A 16,842-nucleotide genomic window follows, 5' to 3' on the forward strand; every position below is an offset into this window, starting at 1 on the left:
CTGGCAACCTCTGTGCTTTGTGAAAATCAATGCTCTAACCGAGCTATCTGACCAAGGATTTATATTTAATTTTATATATCATAGTAAGATGTGTTAAGCTGTTTAAAACAGTGGAAAAGAGTGACCAACAGGAATTGGCTCGGCTTTTTGCCTAGTTGTATGTGTTCATCTACTGGGCCTGTGTATTGGCCAATAAACCATATTAACAATGCTTTGCTAAAGTGGGATCAAAATCTACAAAAAACAGACATTTGCATTCATGTCTATATCTTTCTATATTGCTGGTTAAAATATTTAGGAAGATACCATTTGAATAAAGTTTCATATATATTACATATATTTAATTTCTATAAAATGTTAAATATCCTAGATAATTAAGCATTCTCAGATAACGCTTTTTAGGCTAGATAGTCTGGAGTGATATTTGTTTTAAATGATTTAAAATACAACAACCTACTTTTTGGTGCTGACAGTGAGAGAAACTATGGCATTTATAAAATGGTAGTCACTTGTTTATCCCAGTAAAGTCATCTGCCAAGGACCTTGGATTACTTTTTGAACCTCTGTCACACCTGTTCAACCTTGTTTAAACATGATAAGAAAACAAAACAAGAACTTCATAGCTTCAATTTATTTCCCTATCTCTGGGATTTTGAGCCTTTTATCATCTCATGGCACACAAACTACTAAAATTCTGTGGAACACCAAAAAATGTTATATATTTTTTGTTGATCTGACAAAAAAGTAGGTATAATTTTGATTCATTCACACACTATTGTTATGTTGGCTGTTGCCACTTTTTTATTTGGCAGCTTAAAGGAAAAAGAGGTCAGTGCCCCTAACTAAATAGTCAGGTATTACATGTTTTAAAAATTTCTGCAGCACACTGGTTGAAAATCACTGCCCTATCTGGTAATAATGTTACATTCCTTACCAGCTATTATAATCAGCAGTAACCACGATACAAGCTCTTGAAAAAAGTGTATTTATTAAAAATATATTACAGTCAAAACAGAAGGGGGTGTATCAGTATTAAATCTGTCTGAAGCATTACTTTGGCTCAGATACAACATTCCATCTTTGGTTTCAGTGGCCAATTTAGCATTGCCCGTTTTCGTGACTATATGTAGGCACAACACAGAAAAGCAAAAAATAATCAGCATGCTATTTTCTTCGCTGCTGCACTAGGCATGTATTTGTTTACAAGGTGCATTTTCGTTGTGCTCTGGGAGCCCAACTAGGAAAACCGCTTGCCTTCCAGCTTCTTATTATGGATTCGCCTTGAGGTCAGGAAAGGGTTAAGCGTTACCGCGGGCCCCAGGGACTGATGTGATCCGGTACCACGTGGGGAGAGCTAAGAACCGCTTGTCCGATGCTGCTAAAAGCCTCCTAAGAGGTTGGGAGATTGATAGTAGTAGGGGTAGGGGCCCACTTGGTTGCGGGAAAAGGTGGGGGTTCTAAGTGGGAGCCTACAAGGGGGTGATTTGCGAAAGTGGGTATCCACCCGACAATGTTTGGTTCGGCTGGCGGCCGCAATGGACCAGGGCCCCGGGGTGGGGGTGGCGTGGGCGCGCTACAGCCCCTCCGGCCATCTGGCCAAGCCTTCGCTGACCGCCCCGGCGCGCAGACTCCCTCTTTGCCCACGCGCGCTCCCTAACCCCACCCACGCGCGTGCCTCGCCCTGTCCCTGGTGCACGCTTCCCCTGCCCGCGCACAGGCGCGCTCCGGCTTCTTTGCTCCCTCCCCGCGCGCGCGCGAGTGAGTGGGCCAAAGCGTGCGGTGGGCGGGGCGCCGCGCTGACGTTGCCCGGGATGCGGGAATGTTCCTCCGCCGCCGCCGCTGCTGCCTCGCCTGCGATCGGGGTTTGTATGAAAACACCAGGCGGCGGGCGGCGAGGGCTCCGCCGTGCGTCTAGAGAGCAGCCGCCGGCACTGCCTGCGCGGAGCCAGGTGGTGTGGCTCTGCCCACTCCCTGCTAGCTCCCTCTCCTAACCGGTGAGCGCCCCGCCGCCGTCCGCGCGATCGGCCGGCCGACCCTCTCCGCGGCTTTCCCGCCCGCCGGTGTCCCTCTACTCCTCTCGGGCCGCGGCGTCCTGGGTGCTGGGGAAGAGCGACTCCAGCTCCGCCGCGGTCTGCGCCCTGGAACCCCTCCGATCTTAACCTGACAGGTTGTGTAACGCGTGTCTTGGGGAGGGGGTTGGACAGGATCTTGAGGGAAATCCCTGATGGGCTGGGGCTTTGGCTGTTCTGAAATACACTATCCTTCCACCCACGAACACCTGGGTCGCCCTCCTACCCCCATCCCCCCGGAGGGTCCTCGGCGTAGTCTCCCAGCAGAGGCGGCCTCGGTGCCCTGCCCTTTCTCACCGACTTCGAGCGCTTGTCGCCGAGGGGGGCGGCGGGCCGGGGGCGGGAGCGAGCCCTTCTCTACCCACTCTAGTACCCAGCCCATCACCCCTCCCCCCAGGTGTGCGTGGCTTCAAGGTGGAGTGGGTGTGGTGTGACATCCGCGGTGGCTAGATTTGCTTCCTCTCAATGGGTATTTTGGCCTGAAGCGTGTTCTCTGTTTACAACTTGTCCCCTTGTGGGTTTGATTTGAACCTACATCAGATCGCCCTAGATGACAGTGCAGAGTTGCTTTACAGCTTCCTTCCTGATTTGCGGGTTTTTAATTGCATGTATTCAATTCAAGGACACCTGCAACCCCTACACAAAGTCGTGCTTTTCCCATTCTCCGATGTCATCGAAGCCTATTAGTACCAGTGTAGTTTAGAGTCCGTTCCGTTGGTTTTCTTTCCTAGCCATTATCCATTAATAGAATGGAGTTTTAATACATCTTAGTGTACTCGCTGTGAATGTTGGTAATTGCAAGCCCATTTCTCATTTTCAGATAGCTTGCTCAAGTGTCTGAAGGTCTAGCACTGCCGATGACCTAATAGGATCTAACACTTAACAGAAATGTTCTTTGGTAATCTTAATTCTGTGTGGGTGTTTTTCTTTTTTAAAAAGGTATTTAGAATTGTAGCCAGGTTTGTAATGCATGACTGTTGTAGTAATATAATGTTATAGTAATTAAATATATAGAAATATAAAAAACAAAAATATGGAAGATATATAAAATTAATTAAGAAAATTAAATATAGTTATGCCGTCTGGATAGGAATTAATATAGTGTGTGCAGATGTGATAAACAGACTCTGACTTTCGAGCAGGGCCCAGTTAGTATGTGTGTGAAGTTATCATAGAGAAGTGACTTGATGTCATAATTTTGTAAAGTTAAGGTAAATAAGAACATCTTAAAAAGTGGTTTGATGTAACATTTTAGGAGATTAACATAAAAGGGGTTCCCTGCGAGGAACTCCCAAAAAGGTGGCTTGAAGTGATAATCCTGTAGATTGACACCTGTTAGAAGGTGTTGGCCAGAAAAGGTACTAAAGCTGAGAGGCCCGCTACTGAGGTAGTCACCCAGACTCCAACATGAACGTGAACTGTCTCCATGCCGCTCTGAGCTCTGACCAAAGACAGCCAAGAGGAACACGCCCACTGGGCCCCCCTTAAGCTGTACCCAGGCACACCAAAAAGGATTTGTGAGTAATAAATTGCCTGTGTGATTATTGCAACTAACTCTGTGTGTCGGTCTCCTGCTTTTCCTCCGGTGGCAGTTAGTGTCAGCACTGATTAGTAGTATCCTCATAGCCACCTCAAGAGTAGTCTCGAAGAGGCTGCCAGCCCTGCTGATAAGCAGGAGTGTCCCACTGCACGGGGAAGTCGAATCAGGGACACCTGATTGATGTAGAGCTTGGGCTCTACTGGGAGAATGACAGATTGTAGTTAGATAGGACTTAAACAGTCTTCTTGACCACTAATTTCCACTTATCTTTTATGTCCACCCTTGTTGTAATCTTTAGGTAAATCGAGTTACCACATTAATCTCTGCATTCTTCTACTGAATTGTCTTTTTTGCTGAGAAAACCAGGAAGTTATTTTTGTAATTGTATTGTGGAATGTTTTCAGTTCAGTAGACCAAAAAAGTAGTCGTTTATTTAAGGCACTTTAAATGGTACATATTTTAAAACATGTGCCAAAATTTAAAACCAGACCAAACTGGAATACAGTGGTTCCTTGAGATACGAGTTTAATTCATTCTGTAACCGAGCTCGTCAGTCAACGTGTATATCAAACAAATTTCTCCCATTTAAAATAACTGAAATAGATTTAATCTGCCCCAGCCCTGTGAAACATCCCCAAACCATCCTAAATTATGAAAAAAGACATGTTTTTAATTAAGAAACACACATGTATACTTTACCAATGCATAAGTAAATATATGAAATAAAAGAAAACAGTGTTATTTAGTACTGTACTGTATTCTTACCTTGGAGACAGACGAGTGCGGCTAACGGAGGTGAATGGCGGAGGAGGTGGGAGGGAGGAAGGGATGCAGGCACTGTAGACACGTAAACTAAAACTGCACTTTCTTAACACTGAATGTAAACTAAAACTGCATTTTCTTTAAAACTAAGACTGCACTTTCTTTACTTAAAATGAAACATAAAAACTTAATTGTAAAAAAATGTAATTTCTTAACTCTAAGCTTAACCTACGCTTAACATTATGTATTTTTCATTTAATCATCACCTGTTTTTGCCTTTTTGGAGGCACTTTTGGCACTTTCACTTGCAAGACTTTTGAATAAAAATCTATCTAAAGAGGTTTGCTTATCCTGCCTTTTAAAATGTTACGGAAATGTGACAAACAAGTGTCATTAAAAAGTGCTGAAGCCTGACCAGTTGAAACTTTTTCTGGGTGTTTCTTTTCAATGAAACTTGAAAGCTTCTCCCACATTGCCAGCATGTCTTTAATTTCACTTGTAGAAATCGCTTCCTCCGACTCTACCTCCTCCTCACTATTAATCTCTTGCAGAAGCTCCTTTTGTTGCATCATCTGTAGCTCCTTCAACTCCTCAGTTGAGAGTTCCTCCTCATGTTCCTCCACGTGCTCGTTTATGTCACCCTCATCTACCTCCAGACCCATCTACTTTCTGAGGGACACAATCTCCTCCAACGCTTCTACCTCGGTCTTGGTCTCTGATTCGAATCCTTGAAAGTCCCTGTCTGCAACATCAGGCCATAACTTTTTCCATGCCGAGTTCAAGGTTCTTCTTGTAACCTCTTGTCATGCCAAGTCAATAATGCGTAAACATATGATGTAGTGATCTTTCCAAATCCCTCGAAGGGTTAGAATTGTATTCTCAGTCACCTCAAAGCAGCGGCGGAACAAATGCTTTGTGTAAAGCTTTTTAAAGTTGGAAATGAGCTCTGATCCATAGGTTGCAAGATTGAAGTCATGTTGGGTGGGAGGTAGAGGACTTTGACGAATTTGAACTCACCGAGAATGTCATCTTCAAGACCAGGTGGGTGGGCTGGAGCATTTTCAAAGATTAGTAATGCTGCCTGACCTGTGGTGGCGCAGTGGATAAAGCATCGACCTGGAAATGCTGAGGTCGCCGGTTCAAAACCCTGGGCTTGCCTGGTCAAGGCACATATGGGAGTTGATGCTTCCAGCTCCTCCCCCCTTCTTTCTCTCTGTCTCTCTCTCTCTCTCCTCTCTCTGTCTTTCTGTCTCTCTCTCTCCTCTCTAAAAAAAAAAAAAAAAAAAAAAAAATTAAAAAAAAAAAAGATTAGTAATGCTTTCATCAGGAGTTTATTTTCTTGAAGATATTTCTTCACTGCAGGACCAAAGACGAGATTTACCCATTCAATAAAAAACTGCTGCGTATCCATGCCCTAACATTGGCGCGCCAATTAACCTGCAGTTTTCTTTGAGTCTTAAAGGGTCGAAGATTTTCAGAATGATACAGTAGCAGTGGCTTTATTTTACAGTCACCGCTAGCATTTGCACACAATGCAAGGGTCTGACAGTCCTTCATGGGTTTATGGCCTGGCAACTAATTCTCTGCTGCGATGAAAGTCCTCCGGGGCATTTTTTTCCGAAACAACCCTGTTTCGTCACAGTTGAACACTTGTTGGGGGATGTAGCCTACCATTTCGATAAGCTCAGCAAAACGTGCGATGTACTCCTCAGTTGCCTTAATGTCAGCACTCGCAGCTTCACCATGCCTCACCACTGAGTGGATGCCAGATCTCTTCTTGAAATTTTCTTTTTTTTTTTTTTTTTCTTCTTGAAATTTTCAAACCAGCCGTGACTTGCCTTAAACGTATCTTCTGCTGCCTCTTTAGAGGTTGATGGCTCTTTCTTCTTCAATTTTCCATAAATAATACAAGCCTTTTCACATATTAGTCTCCATACCTGTATCTCCTGCCAGCTCTTTCTCTTTCACTAACACCAGCAGAAGCTTCTTCATTTCTTCATGGATATTTGTCCTTAATTGGGAGCAGAATTGTAGTTCCTTTTGCTGGATTTGCACTTTTGGTGGCATCCTTTTGTTTAAGGATGGTACAAATTGTAGATGTATTGCGGTCATACGGCCTTGCCAGTTCAATCACTCGTATACCACGCTCATGTTTTTCTATCATTTCTTGCTTTACTTCTATCGACATCATTCTCTTCTTCCGCTCACCACTGTCCTTTACACTCACTTTCTTTGGCCCCATGATAGCACACCAAAAAAGTTAGTAAAAAATGCAAAAATGATGCAAGAACAAGCACAGCGCACTAGATTTGACTTGATTCTGCGGTAACCCGTGAGAAAGAACGAGATGCTGGTGTTGTGCTGCCGATACTGGACCAGTGCGCCAATGCGCCAACTAGCGGCAGCTTCCCAAATCACACTCGTATCTCGGAATTTCACTTGGATCTCAAACAAAAATACAGACTTGAGTCGCAGCTCGTATCTTAAAATTCATATGTTGGTCTGCTCGTATCTCAAGGCATCGCTGTATCTGTAAGGATGTCCTGTGTAATTACTGTGAGATAGTTATATCTGTTTCTTATCCACTTCTCATCCTTAAATAGTGTTATAATATGACTTGTTCGGTTTGCCATTCTACTTTTCTTGAATTAAGTTCTGTGATGAATTTTTAAGTTCATTTTTTAATTGATTGATTTTAGAAAAACAGAGAGGAAAGGAGGCAGACAGAGAGAAAGAGAAGCATTTGTTTTTCCACTTACTTGTGCATTCATTGGTGGCTTCCTGCATTGCCCTGGCCAGAGATCCAACCTGAAACCTTGGTGTTTCCCTATAGTGCTCTAACTGACTGAGCTAACTGGTCAGGGCCTTAAGTTCATTTTTAATGACCTTAGAACCGTGTCTTGAATTGCTTGGGCACATATTTAGAACTACAGTCTCACTCTGAACTCTGAAATGAAGAGGGTAGATTGAGAGTTACCTTTGTAATTAGCCAACACTGCAAAAATATTTAAATGTATTAAATTAAAATTTTCTTTTTTTTTGCTTTTTTTTTTTTTTTTTTTTTTTTTACAGAGACAGAGAGAGAGTTAGAGAAAGGGATAGATAGGGACAGACAGACAGGAATGGAGAGATGAGAAGCATCAATCATCAGTTTTTCGTTGCGACACCTTAGTTGTTCATTGATTGCTTTCTCATTTGTGCCTTGACCGTGGGCCTTCAGCAGACTGAGTAACCCCTTGCTCAAGCCAGCTACCTTGAGCTCAAGCCTGTGAGCTTTTGCAAAAACCAGATGAGCCTGCACTCAAGCTGGTGACCTCGGCGTCTCGAACCTGGGTCTTCCGCATCCCAGTCTGATGTTCTATCCATTGCGCCACCGCCTGGTCAGGCTAAAAATTTCTTTGAAGAAGAAATTTTTGTTGACTTGAATTGAGGAATTATTCTTATTATAACAGTCTAGCTAGAAGCTTATATAATGTTTTATCTTTAATAGCAGAGGGAAAAGGGGTCCATGACTTGTGAAATTATCTAATTTGTATCATGTTCTACATTTTAGTGTTTTGCAAAAAAATCTCTATAGTATTTACCATCTAAAATCTACTCTTCTTGCTTGAAGTCCCTCAGTACTTGGAAGGTGAACATCAGTTGTAAGAAATGAACCTGCCAGAGGGTTCTCTGCAAACTTGGAGCTTCTGGTAGATCATGGGTAGAGTGGGCACTGACTTTTAAACTTTACGTGTTATTTGTTGGTTACACTGATGCTGTCCTACACTGTATGACTAAGGGGTTGGGCCTCAGAGCCAGACTGGCTGGGTTTGAATCCTGGCTTTGCTTTAGAAGCAAGTTATTTATCCTCTTTGTTCTTCAGTTATCTCAGCTTCAAAAAACTGGATAATAGTGGTTACACCCTTGAGATGATTGACCATTAAATGAACTAATACACATAACATGCTTAGCCTGGCACATAGTAAGTGCTCAATAAGGATTACTGCTACTGCTTTCTTCAGTCTTTCAAGGGATCTAGTAAGCGGAAGAAGGACTTTGGGCTGATGGAGCAGTGTTAGTGCAGATGAAGTCTCCTAAGACCCATTCGTTCTTTTGGGCTTAGAGACAGAGGGCTTAGTCTCACTGTCCTGCCTTGGAAGCATATAATTTGGTTTTAAATAGAACAGCTGGACCCTGTGCTGGTGTCCTGAGACGCTGCCTGAGAGTTGCTGAAGTATCACTGTGTGTCCCTTCTGACAGGACCTTGGATTGTCTCCCTCCTGGTGGTGGTGGTGGCCGCTATTTTAATCACCTGTTTTTGAGTATGCGATTACGCTTCTTTGTCATATGCTGTTATGAAAAATATTATCTATCAAATTATTGATGGGTATGCATGTGTTTATCTGACCGAAATATTGCATGATATTTCTAGCATATACAAAATCACTTTCTGCTATGCATTGTCTTTGTTTTGTTTTCTTCGTTACTGGTATTACTTAGAGTGAGGTTAGTTTTGATTTGATACTGTGTTTCTTTTCATCTGGCATGTAATTTTCTTAGGAAAGTTTTTTTTTAAATTAATGATTTTATGTACTTCTTGTTCTTGGTTTGCAGGGATCTGGTGGTAATACTGTGGTCTTTAAGTCAGATGTTTTAAAACTTTTGGTCTTGGGACCCTTATAAACTCTTAAAAAATTATTGAGCACCCTAAAAGCTTTCGAATTTTTTCTCTTAGTTAACATGCTATAGGTTTGTCAATTTTGTTAATGTTTTCAGAGAACCAGCTTCTAGTTTCATTGCTTTTTTTTTCCTATTATTTTTCTATTTTTCATTTCATTTATCTCTACCAAAATTTTTTTTTTTAATTCATTTTAGAGAGGAGAGAGAGGGAGACAGAGAGAGAGAGAGAAAGAGAGAGAGAGAGAGAGAGGAGAGAGAAGCTGGAAGCATCAACTCCCATATGTGCCTTGACCAGGCAAGCCCAGGGTTTTGAACCGGCGACCTCAGCGTTCCAAGTCAATGCTTTATCCACTGCGCCACCACAGGTCAGGCCTCTACCAAAATTTTTAAAATTTATTTTCTTCCTTCTGGCTTTGGGTTTAGTTCCTCTTTTTTCTAGTTCCTTAAATTTTAAAGTTAGGTTGTTTATTGGGAGCTTTCTTCTTTTTTAATGTGTCTATAGCTATAAGTTTTCCAGACGAGCAGTACTTTCTCTGTGTCCCATAAATTTTGGTCTGTTGTGTTTTTGTTCTCATTTGTCTCTTAAGTATTTCTAAGTACCCTTGTGATTTCGACTTTGTCCCATTGGTTGTTTAAGGGAGTGTTATTTAATTTCCACAAATTTGTGAAATTTCCAGTTTTCCTTCTCTTACTGATTTCTAACTTTATCATTTTGTGGCTGGAGATGGTACTTTGTATATCTATTTTTAAAAAAATCTATTGAGACCTAATCTGTGGCTTGGCATACATTGTATCCTAGAGAATGTCCCATATGCACTTGAGAAGAATGCGTATTCTGGCATACATTGTATCCTAGAGAATGTCCCATATGTACTTGAGAAGAATGCCTATTCTGCTGTTAGGTAGAGTGTTCTGTGTATGTCTCATTAGTTTATTGTGTTGTTTATGTAGTTCTTTTTTATCTGCTTTCTGGTTGTTCTATCCATTATTGAGAATGGGATATTGAAGCCTCCAACTAATGTTGTAGAAATGTCTTTTTCTCCCTTTAAGTCTTTTAATGTTTGCTTCATATATTTTTATGGTTATTAGGTATGTGATGTTTATTCTTGTTATATCTTCTTGCACTTTTGAACTTTTTACTAACATATGGTGTCCTTTGTCTCTTGTAACTTTTTTTTGATCTAAAGTATGTTTTGTATTATATTAGTATAGCTATCTCTGCTGTCTGTTGATTACTATTTGCATGGAATATTTTTCTCACTTTCAATCTATTTGTTTCTAAAGTGAGTTTGTTGAAGAGCATATAGTTGGATCATAGTTTTTTTTGTTTTCCAGTCTGCCAATCTCTTCAGATTGGAGAGTTTAATTTCTTTACATTTCTGATAAGGAGGAACTTCTGTCTTTTTTCTAGTTCTTTTTAATATGCCTCATAGCTTTCTGAGTCCTTCATATCTTGTATATTTTGATTCTTATTGGGGATATTAGTGGGAGCTGACTTTGGCTCTAGTACTTCCCTTAAAACAAATAAAACATAAACCATTTTAATGGGTCAGAGTTAGGTTAGAGGCAATGGAAATGTTTGTTTCAAGGTAAGAATTTTAAGCTCATCTATCACCTACACAGATCGAGGCATTTTGGCATTTGTTTAAATCTAAAAATAGTCATTGGAATCTGAGTTGGGGGAAGAGTTATTTTAAATTGAAGTGTAGTGGGATTCTACTTCCCCAACAGTGAGACCCTGTAACTTTTAGTTTGATTAAAGCATCACATAGCAAAATAAATTAGACCTTTTGTAAGTGCTAGGACATCATTGGTGGAGTAATGAACCACTCAAACTTGTGTTGTTTTTTTTTTTTTGTATTTTTCTGAAGCTGGAAATGGGGAGAGACAGTCAGACAGACTCCCGCATGCGCCCGACTGGGATCCACCCGGCATGCCCACCAGGGGGCGACGCTCTGCCCACCAGGGGGCGATGCTCTACCCCTCCGGGGTGTTGCTCTGTTGCAACCAGAGCCACTCTAGCGCCTGGGGCAGAGGTCAAGGAGCCATCCCCAGCGCCCGGGCCACCTTTGCTCCAGTGGAGCTTCGGCTGTGGGAGGGGAAGAGAGAGACAGAGAGGAAGGAGAGGGGGAGGGGTGGAGAAGCAGATGGGCACTTCTCCTGTGTGCCCTGGCTGGGAATCGAACCCGGGACTTCTGCACGCCAGGCCGACGCTCTACCACTGTGCCAACCGGCCAGGGCTCAAACTTGTGTTTTTAATGAGGATGCATGATGAGGAAAAGTAAAAGGTATAATCTTTTTTATAGGTTTACTCTTAATCACATTTTTAATAAAGTTAATGACAATATGTGAAATAAATTTGCCTGTTTGCACATTGGGCTGAAACATTCATAAACTTATACTTGGATGTCATATGAATAAAGTAACTAGATAAAAATGGCTGCTTTAATATATTATTAATTTAGCATAGACCATATTCAGTGAATACATATTTTTCTCTTAATTTAAATGGTAAATATTCTCTATCTGCCTATTGCTAGAAATGTTATTCCTCTCTCTCTATACGTGTGTATTTTAACTAACAAACTAACTAAAAACCTTCTTCTCCTCAGTTTCTCACTTTTTTTTAAAATTATGTTGCCAAGGGTATGGGCATATTCTTTGGGTGGTTTCTTATTAAATACTCAAGATTGCAATTTTTTGTCACATTGATATAGCTAGTGTGCTCCCTTATGTTCTTGAAAAGTGACTTATTCCTTTTAAATCATCAAACAATTAGAGAAAGCCAACAAAAGATAATGCATATTTAGTGTAGCTGTTTGCCCATATCCTGTGGCTGAACCAGCTACCCAGATGTTCTTTAACTGCGGTCTTCCCCTGGTTGCCTGCACCCACTCCAACAGGAACAATATCTGGTATTTAACAGCAAAGGCTATCATTGTTAATTAGAGCAGTGTTTCTCAAATGTTTTTAAACAGAGGAAGCTTTTTGTCTAATGGTATCTTGTAGGGAAACCTATTTGTAAACAGATGAGAGTAAAATAGTGAGGTTATTCTGGTTTAATGGGAACTGGACCAAGTTATTTAAGCAAGGCAAGTTAGAAGGGAATCATATTTCCTCGGACTGAACTTAAAAGATTTAGAAGGGACTTTGGAGTGTGAAGAGTGTATGTTTCTTTGAATTTTTTTCCTTTTTTTTTTTTTTTAACAGTTTGACTTGTAATGAATTTAAAACCATGTACATTTGAAGTGAATTTCTTCTGTGGATTGTTTGTGGAATGAAAATTAGGACAGCTTACGTGTATGAAATTCCTGGTGTGTGTGCACGCTATTTACTTGGCTAATGGTCTTGATTTCAGGCTTGAGTTAGTGAGGATTAGTGTTTCGGTGTTCTAGATTTCCAGGGCTCTGGAACTAATTCTGGTTGAGGAAAATCTTAAAAATTCAGAAGATCTAAAATTTTGTACTTTTCTTGAGCTAGACTATTAAAAATTGCTGCTTTTCCTTATATATGATAGGGTAGCTTGACAAAGTTGATTTTACTATATGGTTTTCTGCTAAAGTCAAATTCCCACATATAATTTTAGTACAAGCCATCTTTAAATATATCAATATAAAAGTCAACTAACTCATGCAGACTTATCCCCCAATTTTGGGCTATGTATACTGTGGGTTTTCAGATGACTGCATAGATTGTTAATGGAGCTTTTTTTTTTTTTTAAACTTCTATTGGATAAAAAACTCAGAATACATCTCCCAAAGACCCAGGTGAGTCAGTAGTTTTGCTTTTGTGCAAAAGTATATAGTATTTTATCATGGAAAGTAGGCATTGAGGTACAGAGAACGTAATTCCTAACCCTAATTTAGAAATGGTTGTATTATGAAAGTTCTTGTAGGGGCTAACTTTCTTTTTAAACAAAAAAACCTTTTTGTGCTATTTTGTTGAGATATAACTCACCATACAATTTTCCCATCAAAAGTGTGCTATTCAGTGGCTTTTAGTAGATTCACAGAGTTGTGTAGCCATCACCACAGTCAATTTCAGGACATTTTGATTACCTTAAAAAGAAACCCCACACCCTTTAAGACCTCTCCTCCCACCCCCATCTGCATCTCTCCTAGTCCTGGATAACCATTATTCTGTCTATACATTTACTTATTCTGGATATTTCATATAAATGGGATCATATAATGATGTGGTTTTTCATGACTTGCTTTTTCCACTTAACATAATATTTTTAAGTTTCATCTAGGTCACATATCAGTACTTTTTTTTTTTATCACTGAATAATATTCCGTTATATGGATATGCCACATTTTATTTATCCATTTATTCATTGATGGGCATTTGGGTTTCCACATTTCGGTTATTATGAATAAAGGAGCTATGAACATTTCTATACAAGTTTTCTGTGGGTATAGGTTTTCATTTTTGGGGGGAGTATATTCCTAGAAATGGAATAGCTGAATCATATGGACACTTTATGTTTAGCCTTTACAGGCACTGCTAGACTGTTTCCATTTTAGCTGTGCTATTTTACATTCCCATCAACAATTCATGAGGGCTCTAGTTTGTTCACATTCTTGCTAACATTTATTATTACCTTAATTGTTTATTATTTATCATACCCATTTTAGTGGGTATGAAGGAGTATCTCACTGTAGACTAAGTTTTCAAATAGTGGTTAGGCATAATAGGAATGATAATAGCCTAAGATGGAATTAATATTACAATTAAAGTATTTAATAGACCGACCTAGAATTGTAATCCTTAGTAGCCATTCTTATCCCTGGCCGTGCGTGATTAGTGTCACTTCCTGACAAGATGATGTCAGAGATTTATCTAATCTCTCAGGATATTATGTGATTTTTCTCCACAACATTTTAAAAAAAGATTTTCCCATTGATTTGGGAGAGAGGAAAGGAGAGAGAGAGAAAGAGATATCAACTCGCTGTTCCACTTAGTTGTTCCATTTTGTTGTGTACTCATTGATTGCTTCTTGTGCCCTGACCAGGGGTCAAACCCATAACCTCGGCACGTGGGGACAACACTTTATCCACTGAGCCACCTGGTCAGGGCATCTTCCACAAAATTCTTTATTGAAGAAGAAAACAGTGACTACTATAGATACCTTAAGCAGAGAGGGTTTATTTTACTCTTCCATACTCAATGGCTGAGAGAATTGTTGGGATGTATCAATCTGGTCCATTCAAGATATAGAAACCACACAGCCATTTAATAGGGAGAGTTATATGAAGAACTGTTGACTATAATGTGGTTGGAACAATGAGGGATTTTGCCAGCAGAATAAAGATAACTCAGAAAAAACAAAAAGAAAAAGAAAACTCTAAGGAGTATAGGACTAGCCGATATAAAGAGTAGTTACTACTTTGAGGGCTGAAGTAGAGTGTGGCTCCCTCCCCCACTGAGATCTGTACCTTGCTGGAAAAGGGCAAGGTCAAGGCAAGCAGCTCCGGTGGCCAGTTTGCTGATATCTACCATCTAGGCTGCCAGGGAAAGCTGTTCATGGTGAGCTGTCTCACCGGAGTCACTGTGCTTCAGTGCTGCCTGGGCTCCTGTTGGAGAGGCTGCACGCGTGCAGGCACCGGTTGCTGGAGAAGCCATCCTTGTTGCAGGACGGGGTCCTGGACACTCCTTGTTTGCTGCAGCCTCGTGAGCACGCTGGACCCAGAAGCAAAGTTCTTTCCTCTGCAACGTCTTTCCAGTGCCCTCTTGACAAAGCTTAGTATTATGCCAGCTGACAAGGAAGTGAATATTTTAAGGGCATAAATCCATTTTCACAGAACAGGCAAAAAGTGATTTTGGAGGTGACAGGCAATAAATTAATGTCTGGCATGGGCATTAAGTGGTTTACAGAATTTTTTGGAGATCAAAAGAAAGACACTCTAGGTTGAGCTTCAAGGAACAACCTCCAAACCTCTGCACAGAACTGAGAAACCAAGAGAGGTATTCTTTCTTTTATGATTACCAGGCCTCCTGTGTAATTGTGAGATTGCGCCTAGATCTTCATTGCTAGGTCCACACTCCTATATTAAAAATCAGAAAGCTGTTGTGGTCAGGAATTTTTTTCTATACCTACCAGCTGTAGAAGTACACTGGACCAGGACCTGTTATGGTCTGCATCAGCCCTGCCTACAAGAGACTAGACTAGCCTTTCTCAATCTTTACACACTGGAGGATCCATAAAATAATTTTTGGGTCTCAGGGAACTCTTCCATAGATATGGTAACATCTACAGCTGTGATCTTAGTTTGAATAGAAAGTTTGGATATAATTGTTTTTATCATCTCCAGTTCAATCCATTGGTGAAGTAGGGATCTTCTGTTCTAAGTGGTATGAAATGGCACTACCTGACACTGGTCAGATGAGATTACAGCAATTTGTTGGTCATATATACTCACAACCTGGGAGAGGAAGATACTGCATACCTGGGGTGGCCCTAGGGAATACAGTGAACTAGCCAAGGGGTCTGTGAAAGACAGGCTTTGTAGCAGGGGTCTGGAACCTATGGCTTGCGAGAAGAGGTGGCTCTTTTGATGGCTGTATCTGGCTCACAGACAAATCTTTAATAAAAAAATAATGTTAAAAATATAAAACATTCTCATGTATTACAATCCATTCATTTCCTACCGCTCATGTTCATGGTTGCGGGTGGCTGGAGCCAATCACAGCTGTCCTCCAGGACAACACCAAATTTTTATTGGATAATGCGTAATGTACACGGGTCATTGTATGGCTCTCATGGAATTACGTTTTAAAATATGTGACGTTCATGTCTCTCAACCAAAAAGGCTCCCGACCCCTGCTTTGTAGTAACAAAAGGATGAAGTAAGCCTCCTACCGCTTCACTATGGGAGTTTGTGATTAGTTTGTTTGCATAATTCGGAGAGGTGGCCGGGGACTGAAATTAGTTAGTTTTGGGCTGAAGGTAGTACAACTGGTTTGGCTGATCGTGGAACTAGCTGGGTGAGGAGCTTTCCCCACTGGATATGTGGCATGAATGGCAAGAGTGGGAGGACTCCCATTTGGCCTTTGGGGCCTTGTGAAGCTCAAAGCTGTCAGGCCAGTACTTGAAACTTTGGGTCTTATAATATAGTGCTTGAGTAATGATTGCTATTGCTCTTTTGATAGAGAATGTAGCAGGAATTTTATCTGCTCTTTGTCTAGGTTTCCACATACAATAGTTCTTTAAACATTTTTGAATGTACAGGTTTTTGTTTAATAAAGTTAATCATTTTTATAGCTTTACATAGAACTTTTTTCATTTTTTCTCCCAGAACTTTTGACACTTAGCTCTTTATGAAAAACATTGTGATGTGAAGTCAGGTATTTTTAAATTAAATTAAATTAATTTTTTTATTTAATTAAAAAAAACAAGAGTGGCCCTGGCTGGTTGACTCAGTGGTAGAGTGTTGGCCTGGCGTGCAGGAGTCCCGGGTTCGATTCCCGGCCAGGGCACACAGGAGAAGCGCCTATCTGCTTTTCCACCGCTCCCCCTCTCCTTCCTCTCTGTCTCTCTCTTCCCCTCCCACAGCCCAGGCTCCATTGGAGCAAAGTTGGCCTGGGCGCTGAGGATGGCTCCATGGCCTCTGCCTCAGGTGCTAGAATGGCCCTGGTTGCAACAGAGCAACGCCCCAGATGAGCAGAGCATCGCCCCCTGGTGGGCATGCCGGGTGAATCCCAGTCGGGTGCATGCGGGAGTCTGTCTGACTGCCTCCCTGTTTCCAACTTCAGAAAAATACAAAAAAAGAAAAAAAAAAGAAAAAAAGAAAAAAAAATACGAGTGGA

The 16,842-nt window shown here is 41.0% G+C and overlaps 1 protein-coding gene across 4 annotated transcripts in view; it reads left to right on the forward strand.

Moving 5' to 3' along the window:
- The first annotated feature begins 1,856 nt into the window (after nt 1–1,856).
- Nucleotides 1,857–16,842, forward strand: part of AGTPBP1 (ATP/GTP binding carboxypeptidase 1) — a 163,152-nt gene continuing 148,166 nt past the window's right edge. For all 4 annotated transcript variants that reach the window (XM_066256967.1, XM_066256969.1, XM_066256968.1 and 1 more), the window contains exon 1: nt 1,857–1,994. The gene's annotated coding sequence lies outside the window, so the exon portion shown is untranslated. The remainder of the gene's footprint in view (nt 1,995–16,842) is intronic.

The sequence above is a fragment of the Saccopteryx bilineata genome, chromosome 2 (genome assembly GCF_036850765.1).
Source record: "Saccopteryx bilineata isolate mSacBil1 chromosome 2, mSacBil1_pri_phased_curated, whole genome shotgun sequence".
Lineage (NCBI taxonomy): Eukaryota > Metazoa > Chordata > Mammalia > Chiroptera > Emballonuridae > Saccopteryx > Saccopteryx bilineata.